Source organism: Amblyomma maculatum, chromosome 1 (genome assembly GCF_055883805.1).
Source record: "Amblyomma maculatum isolate TAMU_Amacu chromosome 1, ASM5588380v1, whole genome shotgun sequence".
Classification (NCBI taxonomy): Eukaryota; Metazoa; Arthropoda; class Arachnida; order Ixodida; family Ixodidae; genus Amblyomma; species Amblyomma maculatum.
Window position 1 is genome coordinate 156,935,076 of NC_139344.1, and position 17,456 is coordinate 156,952,531.

Here is a 17,456-nt window from a genome sequence, read left to right on the forward strand (position 1 = left end):
TCAGCTCAGTCCTGTCGCGCTCATCTGCCCGATTAACTGATAGTAGTAATAGTGGTCCCTCTTGAGCTTAGGGCCACTGCTGGTCAGTTCCGAACAAAACTCTCGCCCAGGAAGCTCCTTGTCATGGTGTCAGCATATGGGCATTTTATCCCGACGACATCATAGGTGCCTTCAGCAGGGTCAAATACTACACTGTCTGGTGACGCACAGAGCCAAGGATATGCAGGATTGACCATAAGACCACAGCTGCTCACTGTAGCATCATGCCCGGCAGCTCTCAACAGTTCCTCATATCTCTTTGCTGCAACTGGTTCATTTGCAATCCCGTACCTGCGAGCAACAAGAGCTATTGCAAGGCAATCAGCATACACTGAATTTTATTTGGTCTGATGGACGTGCTTCACAGGCATTGAGTATGAAAGAATGAAGCAAACGTTACTACAGAACCTAATGTTCATGCATTGAAATTTGTTAAAAAATGAGCTTGCTTTTCACAGCTGGCATCAACTTACTTTATGGCGGGAACTCTGGAGAGGTCTCTGCTGGCAGAAATGGCTTGCAGGCCTTTCACTGTTCACTGCTGACTTGTGAGAGCTACTCCAAAGTTGGAAGCCTGTCAATCGAAGGCTGCACTGTTTCTGCCAAGTCTGGCTGTTTGCTTGCTACCTGGTGTCTATCTCAAGTTGAGCTGATGAACTGGTTGAAGTGCAAAGTTCTTGCAGATTAAATAAAGATGAGACATAATCGCTATATTATGATCAAGCAAATTGGTCTTAACTAAAGCACCAAACACAACCATGGTGTAAAGCATGCTCCCATTATTTCTCTCTACCGAATCCCCTCAACTCTAGCTTGGAATATACTCCTGCTTCTTTAGTAACCTCTGCTTGAGTTCGCTGCTCACAAGTTCGCTGCTCACGAAGCAACATGAAGTTTTCCTATGAATACGTTTTGCCTCGTGAGCAGACAACTCGTATGTTCCTCTCAGTGGTCAGAGGCACAGATTACATGAAAACAAGTATTCCGAGCTAGACTTGAGTGTATTTGGTTGTGATGAATAGTGGCAAAACTCTTTTTTTAGCCAACAGGATAGGTTTACTCATTCAGGTGAACACTGGCACTAGCCTGAGACACGTGCCAGCCGCAGCTATCGAGCGTCGTGCGAGCACGCAGCAGCGCAGCCAAGCTAACCGGCCTAGCCACTGCATATGGCTACTGCCTACACCGTCTCCCCTGACAAAAAAGCAATCTCTTGGGAGGAATAATGCAACGTTCACACTAGATGTGCTGGTGGGAGGCGTCAGTGTAGGTTGTTTGTGAATCTCCCGGAGATGTGTCTATGTGGGAGTCGCCACGCAGAGACGTGTGTATGTCGCCATACACATCAAGCAAAAGGCGCAACCTTCCTTGCGCGTGTTTCTTGCACACACACAAAAGAAAGACCTGTCCTGTTGGCTAAAAACAACAACAATAGTTTTGCCACTATTCACATCGACCAAATCCACTGAAGTCTAGTTCGGAATGCTGCTCTTTAAGTAATCTCTGCCTCTGGCCACTGAGAGAAACATACGAGTTGGCTGCTCACGAGGCAGCATAGCTTTCAGCACTTAATGACAAGACTACATTACAAATTTTGAAGGACGGAAAGTTTGACTAATTCGCTGAAATTTGACACTGTTGCAACAGCACAACATATAACAGACAACAAAGAAAAGGGAAGCTGACAGTTGTGTGTTCTTGCTGTCTCTTCAATGTCCACTCTCTTTTGTGCTGCTGTGGATATGTGAAGGTAAAATATGTACGATTTGTACTAAGCGAAGAAGCAACAGTAACAACACAAATACGGCTTAGTGTAGTAAATACAGGAGCAGTGCAGTGCCTAACAATTTCCTAACAATGAAAGCGCAGCTAGCTGCATTTTCAGTTATCACTGAAAGCGTTTAGTTTTTATTATGGCACCGTGCCATGTTAACGGACCTCCAGAATCTTGTTTCCTTTCAGTTCTGTGGCTACGGTCCAAACAGAGGCATCATCAAAAAAACTTGTGCTCAGGTATGGTACTCGGAGCAGTCGGACACTGAAAGGAGATTCCAGGTGCATGCACTGCATATCCATGAGGTTCGATGGCCTGCTGGTATGCCAGCGGCGATGAAGCAGGCGCAAGGTCGCATTTCGTTTTCTTAGAAGGTTGATTCGGCGTGAGGAGCAGTGCTTGCGCAAACTCATCCTCAGGATTCGATTGCAGCAGTGATCTCGCAAACTCCTCTTTTGCTTCTTTTTGTTGTTCCTCATTGCGGGGGCAGCACCTGCGCTCTTTTGGCATTGCGACCTTCGGTGCAAAGATCCTATCTTTCCTCATGCTTCTCCACTCAACTGTCTGGATGAAGCAGCCCTGGATGTTGGTTCCTCGGGATACCCTCAACTGTTGCGGCAGTTCGGTGGCCGACAGCTGTTATCGAGGGTAGCCTACTATGGACGATGCGTGGACGGCATGTGGACGGTGGGTGAATGCGCGGGGTGTGACAGCCTGCAGCTATTGTTGTGGTGACTGTTCCGCTCGAAGTGGTATATACTACGCAGACAGTTTTCTGCAGTGCAAGCAATCGCGCTTACTCTGAGAGCTGCATGAACATGCTGCTTTCAACCCTTGGAAGACAACCATTCGGACTGCTGCCCCTATGCTCCCGGTACATACGTGCCGAATGCCAAAGCTTATGCAGCGTAACTGTAAGCGCGCCAAAACGCTTGAGGAAAGCGATTAATACGTTCAAGCGACTGCTCTGTGCAGCCACAAAACTCACGCATTCGGTATCGCGCAGTGCAAGAGCCTGCCACTGTAATTTCTGTGAAAACCATGTATTGAGAATGAAGGCAAAAACAGGCTAGTTCGACTCCATAATAGGAACGACTGCCGTCAGTCGTTTGAAGCAGCTTCTCGCTTTCCTCCAGCATTTTAGTGCAATATATGTTACGTTGTCTATGCTTGGGCACCGAGAGCATAGCTGGAAAGCGTTCCGCGAGAGAAATAAATCAATAAAAATGTCTTGTCGTTGAAGGATCCGAATTGTGAAAACGACTCGCGGCCTTATCGCGAATTGCTGCTTGCGGACTAAAGCGAAGCAGCGAAAATCACTGACGTAGGGCCACGTCACAGCGAATCGTGAGTGTGATTCGCGATTTGGTCCGCCGTGTGAATCCACCTTTAGGAGCAGCATCTAGCGAACCTCATAGTACTATTCCTTAAGCTGATACTCCTGGCCGTCAAGCAGGTTGGCAGCTCCCTCTAACCGTAAAGTGTAAACAGAGTGCTTTCGAAGACGACGCTACAAATGCAATGAAATTAAAACGTAATCACCGTCTGATCTGTGCATGCACACTGCTAAGCTGCCGCTTCTTTCCACAAACACCAAATTTAGTTCAGGCATTGCCGACGGCCGCGCGCTTTGAATGCCGTAAATGGCCAAACTGGCACCTTATCGTGACGAGGCTACTCGCGTCCTACAAGGCCAACGATTAAGGAAATTCTATGCTAGCCAACAATGCGCACTCTGCCTGACAATCAAAGACATACGTACCTTAGCCTGCAGCTGTTCTTTTGCAGGGACGAGGCAATCACATAAGACTCAGAAGTGAAGTTGTAGCTCCGGTCGAGGCAGCGGACTGTGCCTGACCTGCTCGAGTAGAGAACGCAACCAGCTTCTCTTCATTTAAAAGCGGCACAATGCTGAGGTCATTTCCCCACTCTGTTAACGGGAAGACAGTGCGTCTTGAATAGGTCGCCATGAACGTTAACAAAATTAGCTTTGGAAGGAGACTCGAATCACACAGCGAGATCAACGATGGCGGTCACCGGCGTCCACGCAAGTGGCGTCCTACCGCTCTACCTTTCACCATGGCGGCGCGGCAAGGTTGCCAGATGACCCAATAAAATTTGCGATGTTTCGTAAAGGGTCTATACTCGTTGCTAGGCCTAGTAAGTTTCGCCGGACGGCATTTCAGAAAGGGCCAACGACTCAACACTGTAATAAAGGTTCGTCTTTCTTCACCGTATTAAAGAGAAGCCTATCTAATAATAAAATAAGCTCGATAAAATGTGTGTATGGCGACTGCCCTCAATCGGCCTAATTTTCTCTCCACAAGTAGCGCCTACGACTGTTCCGGGCCGCTTGCAGCATTGCTCGGCGCACCGGGGTCACACCGGCGCTTCGTGGTGATTTTACGCGCGTCCTGCGATGTAAGCAATTGTTCAGTTCACTGTTGCCAAAACTACTGGATGACTATTTTCATCCGATAAAATTTTGAATTTTCTCTAAACTATCATCAGATTCCCACACATGATGCGGCGCTCAAAACGGCGCACGGAAGGGGTGCCTCGATCAGTGCGATTCAAACTATATACTCGCGAGCATTTACGCGCGCTCCTTCATAGTCAAAGCCTCTCCTGATTTTTAAGTTTTCCCAGCCGCTCGCATAGCGTAGTGAATTTGGGCAAAATTGCAGCGAAGCGAGCTGCCGACATCGGCACTGCTACAAACAACATGTTGTCGGAGAGCGAGTTGGCGACAGCTGTTCGCAGGCGACAACGGCATGTTTCTAATAGTTCGTGTTGGCGCGGCCTCACAGGATCGCGGAAATGACGCAAACATCATGTTTGCGGTCACGGATGCGACTGGCCAATTGTTTCCGCTGTGTGGCTCCGCCATGAGAGCATATGGCGGAGTTACACTGCAAGCAGAGCAGACGACGCCCCTACTCGTTGACGTCACAAGTTTTTAGTCCACGTGACATTTCAATGTTATGTCTTCTGTTTTATGACGTCAAGTAAAAACCTGGCAACTACGAACCGAAACCGAAACTGCTGGCTACTAATGATACGGTAATAAATTATATAATGCAATTTAGTGCTTCTAACACCATGCTTTATGCTTACAGAATCGCTACGCACTATTTACAACGCAGAAGTACAGCTCGAAAATTTGGTGTCCCTACCACTTCAACAAAGAAGCGATCGCTGTGCGTATACCGGACCAGGCTGACCGGTGACCTCCTGCCGCTGCTGTAATCGGAAGTGTCACTGACGCTGTCGCATGCTCATTTGGAGGCCACCTGGGCAAAAAGAAACGAGTTTATATACATACACCAGGTGATTTTTTTAGAAGGTCCACATTTTAAGACGAAAGTAACTGGATTTAGATTTATTTTAGCCCTGAGGCTATATTGGGGGAGTTACGCGGACACCCGGCACCAGGTAAAAGACAGATTGCTTCATTTGGTCCGCTAATTAACTAAGCATGAATACTTTATTCAACTCTTTAAATTTTCATTTTGAGGGGTATGTTATATTAGCAGTATTGGAGCAAGGGTAATGACGTCCCCTTGGTAGTGACACCCAGAATTCAGGGCCCCAGTAAGAAAGTTAGAGGGCTAACGTGGGTGACTGAGTCATGATTCTGGGAACCAATCTTGATTGCTTTACGGCTACGTGTTGAGTCCGCAGTCTTGTTATTTGTTGCATCACCATTGTTGCTCTATTTGCATACAGGCCATCCACAGGTGCCCAGAAAAAGGGCTTGCACGAAACAGAACGCTTTAGCGCCGCTCCCTCCTAAGTCTTTTCATTTCAGCGTTAGGTTTGCTTTCCGCGATCGCACTGTGCCCTGTAGTCCTCCTCGTAATTCGTGCATTTCACCCATATGGTCATAGTGTCACAATGGTACTATACGTTCTTGTGGACTAGGAACTGTGTGAATAGGACAAAATAGGAGACATAGAAACAAATTCATCACGGGCGCTGCAGCTGGAAGCTTGCTCCCGCACTAGCGAAAAAAAGAAACCGTTATGCGTTCTGGCAAAGCAATGCCGAGAGGCTCGTGCGCCCCGCCCTTGTCTGTGTTGAGAATGCACAGGCTAGCGTTGCCATATGGGAAGGGGATTTGGCACCCGAAAGCAGCTCGCCCTGGAGTCGCACATAACTCATCGCACAAGTTCGCTCCGGCCAGTCCTCGGCGCTGTTGGCATCCTTCTGCCGTCTAGGTCAAGCCATAAAATCGGAATGTATGAAGAGGATGGTGACAATGGGCTCGTGCCAGCTGCAGCCAATGGGAGGAAAGTCGATTGCTTCAGCGTCAGCCGATGGGAGGGATCAACATCGCGCCAGCTGCAGACGGTGGGAATCAGTTGGCGTGACGCCAGCCACAGCCGATGAAGAGAGAGGAGGTGCTGCGCAGAGGCTCTCAAAGCTAAACGGAGCTAAACAACGGGAAAACGTGCTACCGTGCCTGAGTTGCATTCGGCTTTTGCAGGTGAATCGAGAACCTTTTTATTTCTTCTTGGTCTTCGCTAATTGTTTTATTTAAGCAGCATACTTTTTATTGTTAGTGTCACAGTCAGATGATATCCTCAAAGAGCCAACAAGTCAAGAGCGAGGGCCAATTTGCGCTTGATATGGATGATATCACGTAAAATGATGCAAAAAGACGAACACAGTTGGACGAAGCGCTTCGTCTGTCTGTGTTCATGTCTGACTGTATGATTCAGAGCGATATTTTCCGTTTATAAGAGCATTACAGCGTCTGGGAGAGCTCGCATTCAGCTTTGAGCGTCCGCAATATCGCTACACGCCAGTAGGCCAACCCAGTTCATGGAAAAGTATCTCTATACTCTGCTTCGGATAAGGCTGCACACCACTCCACAGTTGGAAGACTGGGCTGGGAGAGAGAATTTGCAAAGCCTAAGCCGATGCGCGTGTAAAGTGCATTGCAGGTGTGAAGGAGACCCAATAAGGGACGTGAAGAGAATGCGCATGCGCCTGACTTGCGATATTGTGGTACAGCCAAAACATACGGTGTCTCAGGTGTGCTCAGTTAACGCTAAAGAGCCCCCGGTAGCAACGCCCGGAATCACCTAGTTTCTCTTCCTAAAGTTTCGACGCGATGTCCCTTTTCTCCTGAATATACAGCGTCTGCATTGTCGACCTTGTGAGAAAATCATCACGGGCAGGATTCTTGGTTGTCGGTAGTTGGCAGGTGTCATCGCCGTGAACTGACTGGTCGCCGAGATACGTGACGTCACGAGACCACAAATATGGCTGAGTTGGTAGACGCTGCCAACTGAAACTCAGTTCTCATGGCTTGCTCAATGCGGGGATTTATATATCTATGCTAGGTGGCCTCTCATGTGATGTGGTAGCTTTCGACTCCATGCTAATGCGTATGTATGGGATAATAGAGGTACGAAAAAAAAGTCTACTGATGAGCGAGTAGGAAACTGCATGTACGTGAGCAAGGATATGCAAGGGAAGCCGGCAGTTAGAACCCATTAACGTTGTCACGTCATACCACTAAACTAGCTAATGGCTTATGAACACGCTCATATAAGAAAAAAAATGTGCGCTTTCTCCACAGTCATTCAATGCTTCGGGGATGGAAATATGCATTATATGTTGTTAACTGTTTTAGTAAACAAATGTAACACATAACTTCGAATAAAATACCGTTCGGAAATCGACAAAAGGGTATGCATTTGCGCCAGAGTGGGCGACATCGCCCATAAATGACGAAAATGGTTAATTGTCGCGTCCCCTTTTAGGTAATGTCAGATTTATAGACTTCCGCACCTGCCATCTTGTACCAGATCATGGCCATGAACTTAACAGAAGTTTGTTGACAGCCGCGAAGTGTAGTCTCATAGCGATTTCAGTTGTGCCAGACGTCTTGCTGGAATGAAGAAATAAAAAATTGCCGGAACACTTTAGCTCGAAGCTTAAGCGAAAAGTGGGTGTTTTTCCCCCTTATATTAGCGTATTCATGAAGCCATTGGTTAATTTAATGATATGACGTGAAAGCATGGTTTGCGTGGCTTAGCAAGGTTGAACACGGTTTTATGGCTCGACCATTTGAATTAAGCGGACGCTCAAGTTTCGTTTTAAGAGCAGACGCGACAGCACCTTTGAGAATTTTGCCTCCATCGAAACCCGACTGCGGCGGCCGCGTTTCGATGGAGGCGAGACTCAAACGCATCATTGTGCTCTGCAATGTCAATGCATGTAAAAGATCCCCAGCTTGTCGAAATTATTTCCGAAGCCCTCCATTTCGGCACCATTTTCTCTATTTCTTCCTTCACTCCCACCTTCCTCCGTGCCTTACGGCACTGTTTAGCTGTCCACCAAGAAGTTTGACAAGTATACATGCGCCTTTCCTTTCCTGTAAACCAATTTACATTTTTTACCTTAACATCACCCTTTCATTCCGCGGTTTGTTTTTATTAAGTTTTGTGGGCGAAGGAAGGCTCAATTGTGTTGAAGTGTTTGTCTTACTGCAAGGTCAAATGTTCGGAGCCAGAGGCAGGTTTGGCATGGAACAGGTAGCTTCCGCTCTCGAATAGAAACGTTCCATAATGCTTTCTTTCCTAAGTATGTCAGAACGAGCTGCTTAATTCACTAATCTTGCCTGCTCAGTAGTTAAACGAGCGCCTCTGTTCTGAACATCTTGATGCTATATTTAGAATAAGAGTATTCGAGCACAGTTCCTGGCTTCCCATTTCAATCAAGTGCCTCGTGATATTCGCAGTAATAAAGGAGGTGTAGCCTAACACGATTTGAAGGTGAACACTACAAAGCTAACCTATTCGGATAACGCGTGATTACAGTATTAAATTTCCATCAACACCCAAGATTATTTTTTTTAAGATACAAACATTCCTTTATGCATTCTTCAGTGGGGCTGACTCCTGGATCCATTTGTAAGTTTGCTTTCAAAACAGCCTACGATCTCGTCGTCGCATTGATAATTTTACGTCATTTGATTTGCGAAATAAATTTTTCGTTATGCCTGCCGATGTCATTATGGTGCCAAGATAAGCTCACTTAGCATCCACATATCGACGATCTAGACTTCATTTGGCTAGCGTCCAGTATGCGAAACAAGGAAGTCATTAAAGTGAGTAATGAGGACGGCCGCAGGAGCAAAGCGTGCCCCTAGGCGGTTATTTATAGGTCCTTATGACATGTCGCCGAGTTTTCTCCGCCGCGGGGTAGCTTAAGCTGGCATCATCCAATTGGAGACCAAACTCCCAAAGCTGCCCGCACGTACCGGCTACATGTGGGTAGTCAGTACCTGGATATCTTAACTGACGGACGCACAATGTCAGATCAGTCGCCAGACTCCATAAATTCGAGGCGCTGTGGTATGGCGTGGTATGGTATGGCATGACACTGTACGGTACGGAACGGTATGGTATGGTATGGTATTTTATGGCGTGGCATGGTATGGTATGGTATGGTATGGTAGGGTATGGTATGGTATGGTATGGTATGATATGGTATGGTATGGTATGGTATGGTATGGTATGGTATGGTATGGTATGGTATGGTATGGTATGGTATGGTATGGTATGGCATAATATGGTATGATATGGAATGGTGTGTGGGGTACTGATTCCCGAAGCTGCTTTTGGGCTATAACGGACGCAGTGTCTGTTTTCTTCTAATTATTTTCGGCCATATAGTTATTCTGAGGTTGCGAACATTTGTTCGAAGTTAGCACATGACCAGTAAGCGCCAGCTATAGCAGAGCCTGTGGATCTGGGATTAGTGAGAGTTTACTCTAAATGTTTGGCTGGTGAGTATTCCTATCTACGTAATTTCGCTCTTTTAAACGACGATTTGTGAGGCAGTATGCTTCATAATGGGGAAGGATTTCTGACACGATCGAATTGGTAGCGTGCTCACGCTGAAAACTAGCAAAGGTGACGCGGGCCACCGGCGATCGAAATCGGAAGATAACAGGTGCCTGTACGTCCCAGTTGCGGTTTCCGACTACTCAATTTTGCACACGCTCCCAATGTAATGCTTGGCAATGTTTCGTGCTACAGCAAGGTTTCATGTCATCGCTGCTAATTGAAAAAAAAAAAAAAAAAATATATATATATATATATATATATATATATATATATATATATATATATATATATATATATATATGTGGGTGTGTGTGTGTGTGTGGTATGAGCCCATTGTCCCCATGTGCCCTCGACTTTATTTCTATTCGCTAGCAAGCCGTATCTACGCGAGATAAAATTGTCACGCGACCGGATGTCGAACTGACCCGATTTTTGAAGTATTGGGGGTAAATGACTGAAATGTTGAAAGATACAGATACACAAGTGTCCGCTTATCTTCTCAGTCGACTAGTACAATCGCAATAATGGCTCTCTCGCCAGTTCTCGGATTCGTGCAATGGTAATTGTAATTGTAACTGTTCGCTTTGTTCTCAAACACATACTTATTATCAAACATATACATTATAAAATTAACATTATAACCAATAAACATTATGAAACGTATGTGTGTAGCGAGTGCAGACCTAAGCAGTACGTTAAAAGGAAATGGCAAGAAGAGTGGAGGTCCAACGGGCGTATTTCTCCGGCATTCCGCGCTCCACATAATGGTGGCATGATAACATGGTGGCGGTGAAGTGCAGCCAACTTTTATCCTGAAACACCAGCCCTTACCTCAATTTTTTGAGCGGGAAATCCGCCTGTTTCACTGACGCTGATTGCTGTAGACAAGCCACAATTCACGTTAATCAGAAATTTCCACAGCCACCTTCAACCTTTCGAGGGCAGTTCTTAAGATCGCACACGTACGGTACATGATTAGGCCGTGTTACGTGCTCGCACAGTATGACGTGAAGTGCCTAATTCATCGAATTTAATAATGAAAATCTATTTGATGGCAGCTCTATGCACCTAGATTTATTGCCATTATAGGTCAAGATGATAATGCCTACAAGACAGTGAAAAAAAATTCACCGAATTATTCGCAACCTTCATGGGCACAAATTTTTGCCACTGTTGTTCTAACGAAATTCCAGCGTTATCTTGTAAAAAATGTTAGTGCTTTTGGTTGGAAATTCGAAGCAGTAGCCATGAACCAATGTGGCAGTACTCAAGCTACTATAGCGTAATTCAAAAGTATCGGTCAAAAAACAACAAAGGCTTCAGTCGCAATAAAGCGTGTACTGCAGACCGTAAGTTATGAGTAAGCCACGAGCTACGTTATTCCTGAAGTTGAAGAGAACAGTGGAGGCGTAATAGAAATCACTGAAGATGACAGAATCCCCAGTAACTTTTCCGTCAAGCAAATCTGTTGCGCTGCTAGCTGAAAAAACGCAGCAGGAAGACTGTCCACAAGTTTGCGACGATCGTAGTGTTTCTAGAGTCTAATTAAAATACGCAGAATGATAATATTGCGTTTCTTCGAAAGGATTTCAATGATTTAGATCAGTCTAGTAGACCCAGGGAGACCCATGACTTACCCCTACAGCAAGGTGAACAATTTTTGCCAGTAATTTAGAATGTGACAACAGCTGAAGACTACTTCCCTTAAGAGTGAGATGGTGGTAGTTTCCCTAACAGTAAGACAACCTGACTTGTTTTGGTGAGGTTGTCGTCTCTGGTTACCAAAGAAAAGTGGATGCAGTGCCAAAACGGCACCGAGATGAGATTGCGGAAAGGAAACTTTCTCCTGAAATATTGTTCAATGACAACTTTTCCGCGAGAAGCTGTTCGGAGTTGACCGAAGGAAAGAGAAATTCTAAAGTTTGCGCGGCAGATGAACTGCGATATCTGCAGAAGAAAATCGGAAAATGCTTCACCAATCCGTATTAAAAGTTAGTCAGACGTTGATATAATTGCATAGCTACTATATGGCTGCTCTTTTTATTGTTATTTTGCTAAAAACCGTGGTAAGCTGTCGAATCTGAATGTTCGTTCATTTAGCGTCCTTCATGTAAATATTCGCACTTTAGGAAACGCTGGGACGAATTTGTTTCCATTGTTGAAAGCGTTGGAAAGGTGCTCGATGCCTTTGTGCTGGCCGAAATCAATATACCTTTGAGGCTCATTTCTTTTGTCGCACCAACTAGTATGAAGCCGGCGCGATGAAGACTGTAGCTGATTTATTGGCTGAAGTGTACGTTAGGGCGTGACGTGATGCCAATTAGGCCAGCAATAACTGAAAGGCGCCATATATCAGCGCGAGGTGAGGGCTTACTTCAGCTCTTGTTGTTGTCGTGCCTTTAGTGATAATGACAGCTGCACTTGGGTGTCGTCGTCATCGGTTGTTAATGCCGCAAGTGCTGCGCGAGATCGGTGTTGCTGATATACGTTCTCTTTTATATATCGTCACTATAACTGCTGCCCGCTTACGCGATAGTTTGGGAGAGGTGGATGTATTTTTTTTATTTCTTCGTGAGAAAAAGGTGTTTCTTCATTAGACATTGAATTTTGTTTTGCAGCTCAATATGCTTATCTTCAGATTGTTCAGCAAGACATGGATTTAACTATTAAAATTTAAAAATAATGAGTCCGACAGCGCCTTATTCTACTTACTGCCTATCACCTCTGCCTGCATCGTGGAACTCTAAGGTTATAACACTGAAGTCAGATCCCTATATCGTACGGTACCATGTAGTTAGCATAACACCCTAACGAAACGGGGCATTGACCTCACCATAACGTCATCAATACGTGAAGAATATCTTCTCGAGAAAGTAACATCGTCTTATATAGACCGTAATATATAAGAATTGTTAACGCTCTCCCATTAATTTGTTTTTTTGTCAAACAAAGTATCAGATCATATTTTACTGTCTGACATCTTCGCTTTCAAAACCCTTGCATCTCACTTCCGAATCATCAATACGTCGTCATGCTAGGTATTGCCAAGCTCGATAACATCCTACTTAGCTTTGATTTAAAGGATTTCCTGTGTAATGTCTAAGTATCCATAGCCCTTTTTTCGATACCATATCGCTGGTGCTCCGAACAAACTATTAGTAAAAAGCGCAATAAGGCACTTTTTTTTTCTGAATAACACGCGGACATAATAAATAGTAATGATTTTAATAATAATGGTCTTTATTCATGTAATACTTAAAAACTCGTACGGGCACATAAACGTTACACGTGGACTTGTAGGGTGTTGCCTGGCAGCAGCGGGAATCCAGCTTAATGCACTTAAGAGAAATCAGTGGAAACAAAAGAAAGAAAAACATATGCACAGTTAGACTAAATCATCTACACTAAAATACAAAATGCTTAACGAACAAAACGGCTATATGTGTATAGCGCAGGAAAAAATAATAATATTGCCTGATGGAAAAGCACCATGCAAGAAGGTTTAAAGCTATGCCGGTTAAATATTGTTAATGATAATGCAGCATTTCTAAGCTCAGTAGAGAGGTCACATAGAACACATATTCTGCATATAACTCACTAAAGATAGAATGGACGTGATAGCGCCTTGTTTCTTTCACAAAGTGAGTGCAACCTCTTGGTGCAACAGAGCCTGGTGGCTGTTCTAATTTTAAAGATTTCGCAGTTTTAATATTATCGGTGCATTTCCGATATTGGTTTTCCATCGAAATTCGAGCCAACTGTGTCGACGCACACTTTTGAAATTCTATCGATAATCGACTACGTCTTTGATGGTGCAGTGTTGACCTCAGGTTGAGTGCTTGTCGAATAGTGGCCCATGTGTTTCTATTTAGCGCAGGCCGGAACCGACCACCGAATTTTTTATTTTAGGCTTAACTGTTCCTGTACTTGCACTGCACTGCAAAGTGGAGGAGCGCTGCAGATTAAGATAATCCACAATGTGTGACAGTTGTATAATGTGCTCTCGATAATGTGTCCACCTCAGCTCGAGTGCCGTATCGGACGAGTACCGCGCCGTACTGCAGCGAGTGACGCACTGCATCGAACAACCCGTGATAACGGTTATCGTTTATAAAAATATAGAAAATGTCACCATCTCGACTGCCGCTCTCTCGACCGGCCTCAGTACGGGACCGCTGGAGCGACAAGCCTCGCTTATTATTTTTTTTTTCAGGGAGACGAAATAACTTCCAAGTTTTCGCCGACGCCCACACACATGGTCGCATCACGGTATGAAGAAAAAAAAAATGGGGGTGTCTTAGATGCCTCTTAAGAGAATGGCGAAAGCCTACCTTCCTCTCCAATCATTTGCCTCTCATCGTTTGCTCTTATCGTCGTTCGCTGCAGTGTTACATATAATTAAAATTGGTTTACAGGAAAGGAAGGGTGCAGTATCGTTCACACTTTCTCCCGCAAGTGTTTGGACGGCTAACCATCGCTCCTGAAGCGTGGCGTTCCTTGGCGCGTGTTCAAGTGTGAGATTGCAGATGGCAGGAACGCTAGACAAGAACACATCTCGAGAAGTCTCGCGGAATATGACAGATCTCGAGCACAAATCTCGCGCTCAACTCTCGCGCACGGGATTTCGTTCCATGAGCCTAGAAAGGCTTCCGCCTTGAAAACACATAGACAAACAGGACGCAAAAACAAGGTTTGACTTCGGGGGGTAAAGATGTGGTCAGAAGAAGAAACGCCAAGGTCGAATTGGTGAGGAGAAAGCATAGCAGCGACACAGCGGGGAGCCCCCTGGACGACAGGAATCTCAGACCCCCTCCCACCTTGCCCCTCCCGGCCTGCTGGCGCCGTCCACGGAGTACGTGTGCGAATGGGGAAGTGGCAAGGCAGCCCAACGCGTTTATTTGAGAAGAGGCGTCAAAAGAAGACGCGTGTAATCGTGTTCTCTTTTGGTTTTAATAAAGCCAATGTTTTTGCTTTTTTTGTTCCTTTTGGTCTCCATGGAATAAATTCGTGATTATCAGAACCCCCAACGATTAAAGTGAGTTAATTTTAGCGTAGTGTCCACTTAAGAAAAGGAAAAGAAAGTTAAGAAAGGGAAGAGAATCGCCGTTTTTGACGTCTATTCGGCCGAAAACGTGCAGCTAACTTTTCTGCCTTGCCACGGGATATTAAGTGTTGGATCCCAGAACGCATCGTCGACATATCTGATCCACTAAGATTCAAAAAAGAAGTCAGTACTTTATTGCAGTTAGAATAACTGTTGTATATTGCGTTCACTGTGTGCAAGTTGATTTCGTCCAGTGCCACGATCTATTGCAAAATGTTGTAACTCTTATGTTATAACTCTTTGACTCCTTGCTTCCTATTTTCCATGTACGATTTTGTAATTTGCTGCCGTTCAAATTGTATATTGCTGTTAACTCTTGTATTTTTTTACCAGTATATCATTTTCCCCATCAATATACTGTAATCTCTCCCCCTCACAATATATTCCATGCTCAGAACCTGTGAGGTATTTAAATAAATAAAAAGTTTTCCAAAGACATACAGCTCAGTGGAGGGTTGCTCGCAGCCGCTAAACGGAACTATCTTGCCATAAATGTCGGATGAGAGCAATGCATGGTGCACCTCATTTTGCGGCAGCAAGCTATGGGCAAAATGAGGCTTTCTGCAGAATATCACACTCTGAAGCATACAGTGAACATTGCAACAGAGCAAGTGAAGCTCCGTCCTGGCCTACACAGTAGATAAAATCTAGAAGCATGTTAAATTAATAATGACTCACTGAACTTGTTTTATGATTCGTATGTAATGATATGTCTGAGCATTACAGTTAGCCTGTACGACACCTGTAGAAGGTTATTTATAATGAATTTTGTTTAGCATTCAAATATGTGTTAGAATTAGCAGTTAGTGGAGACTTGCCATCTTCATGGCCATAATTTCACTGCCATAATTTCACAGCATAAGTTTAGTATGAATCACTAATGCAAAAAAACTGACAACCCATCTTTATATAACATGAACACGCGCGTAATTGGATACTGTTCTCATATTCCGTTGCAGAACCTCGCCAATAGGTAATTAAAAGCGAGTTCAATAATTCATAATGAAATCGCTACAATGCTCTGGACATTGGCACCTAAAACCACTTGAAAAGCCTAGGTCAGCATAAAAAGTACACGATTTATCCGCGAGTGTCTAAAAATGACAACAAAAACACATAGAGACAAGGCAAGAGAATTTACATTGAGTAAAACACAAGGGAAATTATGTTGAATCTGTAATGATTGAACTAAACTTGTGTTGAATGTCCATCGATGCTCAGTCGATTCAACAGGTGGTCAAATGCCGGACAACGGAGATTAAAAACCTATTTTTGTAAGGAAATTTTATGAAGCACACTTTCAGTAACGTTGTAAGCAAACCCATTTACTCTGTTTTTCTACGTGGCGGATAAATTATGAAAACAGAGGAAACAGGGACCGAGCACCCATTGTATGACGCCGCCGTCTCCTCGGTGGAACGGCGTCGCCCGCGGCAAAACGCTCGTCAGCGGCAAGGCGTACTCGATCATATATCTGCGTCCTGCAGTACGTCTTTCAAACCTTAAGTAATCGCACGGAGGTTTTCCGACCAGGAAATCTTGAAAAAGGGAAGAGTCCTAGGCAGGGAGTGCGATGTTTCCGATGCGACTCGGTGCATGATATTTGTCATGAACTCGGCAATGCTACACGTGCGATTTCTCTATGCGCTAGGAGCACCTTTGTTGGGCGGTTATGAGGACTGCTTTTGCGACACAATCTGCGCCTGCTATGCCCGTTAATCTTATATTTGTAATCGTCGAAACTTTCTAGAAGATCAAATACCGTCATGCCGCGAAACGATGACGCCTTATTAGGGGTAGTTGTAATTGTCTGGAGTTCGTGAAAAATGAAAAGGGCTCTAGATCTGTCTCCTTTGGCAATAGGCTCAAGCGGTTATGAAGATAATGATAGCAGGCGATTTTCCAGCTTCACCCTTGCAACGACAGCTGGAAAGTAGAAAAATAATCAGACAAAGCAGAAGTAGGATTACCTTTTTGGTAGGAAAAGCAAAGAAAGAAACTTCCAGGATTTCTTGCACAGGTATGCTACCATGGCTCACTGAACACGGCTTTGAGACTGGCCCACTTAATCATCATATGCGCGAAATGACTAACATCACTTCAGCAAATATCTTGCAGCAGACGACGCGCAGCGCCGCCAGGATTAAACCGACTACCTTGTCGATTGTCCTTTTGTGATTGGATGAGGAAGTCTTTAGCTTCCATGGTGCTGCAAGTTAGTTATGGAATGTAGTATAGACAAGCGTCATGCCTGCAAACATAGGTGGCGCTTCGATCGGCAGCGACATGGGAGGCAAAAACGCAGCGTTCCTACACTGCTCCAAGCGATGCTGCCTTCGAAACCAGTTAGCGCATGCGAATATTCTGAAGCCTCGCTTGTGCATAGAAATAGTTTGATTTATGCCTGGAGAATATTTCAGCTCGTTATCAGCCGATTACTGCTGGAATTACAAGCGAAGAGCTGCAGTGGCTTCCTTCTCCGTGGCCTCAACAGCGCGGCTACGGTGGGCGACTGTAGTGACTGTTAAATGAAAACGAGAACACGCAATGTATAAGAAGAACTGTTATTCTAGACTGTTCAACTCCCGGGCTTATTGTTATAGCGCTTGAAAGGAGAACGACGACATGAACTGACTGGAAGTGTTTTTCAGCATGGCGAATCTTATGCTTGGGC

The 17,456-nt window shown here is 44.9% G+C and overlaps 1 pseudogene; it reads right to left on the reverse strand.

Annotated features, from left to right (window-relative positions):
* LOC146204716 (uncharacterized) lies at window positions 1-5,446 on the reverse strand (annotated as a pseudogene).
* Between the last annotated feature and the right edge of the window lie 12,010 nt (window positions 5,447-17,456).